Source organism: Triticum dicoccoides, chromosome 4B, assembly GCF_002162155.2.
Source record: "Triticum dicoccoides isolate Atlit2015 ecotype Zavitan chromosome 4B, WEW_v2.0, whole genome shotgun sequence".
NCBI lineage: Eukaryota > Viridiplantae > Streptophyta > Magnoliopsida > Poales > Poaceae > Triticum > Triticum dicoccoides.
Genome location: NC_041387.1, coordinates 502,617,358 through 502,618,138, shown reverse-complemented (window position 1 = coordinate 502,618,138; position 781 = coordinate 502,617,358).

Here is a 781-nt window from a genome sequence, read left to right as displayed (position 1 = left end):
AGCAAAGGTTTGAGCTTGGGGGAGTTGATACATCTCCAACATATCTACTTTTCCAAACACTTTTGCCCCTGTTTTGGACTCTAATTTGCATGATTTGAATGGAACTAACCCGGACTGATGCTGTTTTCAACAGAATTGCCATGGTGTTATTTTTGTGTAGAAATAAAAGTTCTCGGAATGACCTGAAACCTCACGGTGTCACATTTTGTAATTAATAAAAAAATACTGGCACTAGAATTAATAGAAGGGGGCCCACACCCTGGCCACGAGGGTGGGGGATGCCCCCTCCCCCTAGGGTGCGCCCTCTGCCTTGTGGCCCCCTGGACCTCCAACGACCTCCACTCCAACTCCATATATTCAAGTTCGGGGAAGAAAATCAGAGAGAAGGAATCATCGCATTTTATGATACAGAGCCGTCGCCAAGCCCTGTTCTTCCTCGGGAGGGCTGATTTGGAGTCCGTTCGGGGCACCGGAGAGGGGAATCCGTCGCCATCGTCATCATCAACCATCCTCCATCACCAATTTCATGATGCTCACCGCCGTGCATGAGTAATCCCATCATAGGCTTGCTAGACGGTGATGGGTTGGATGAGATTTACCATGTAATCGAGTTAGTTTTGTTAGGGTTTGATCCCTAGTATCCATTATGTTCTAAGATTGATGTTGCTATGACTTCGCCATGCTTAATGCTTGTCACTAGGGCCCGAGTGCCATGATTTCAGATCTGAACCTATTATGTTTTCATGAATATATGAGTGTTCTTTGTCCTATGTTGCAAGTT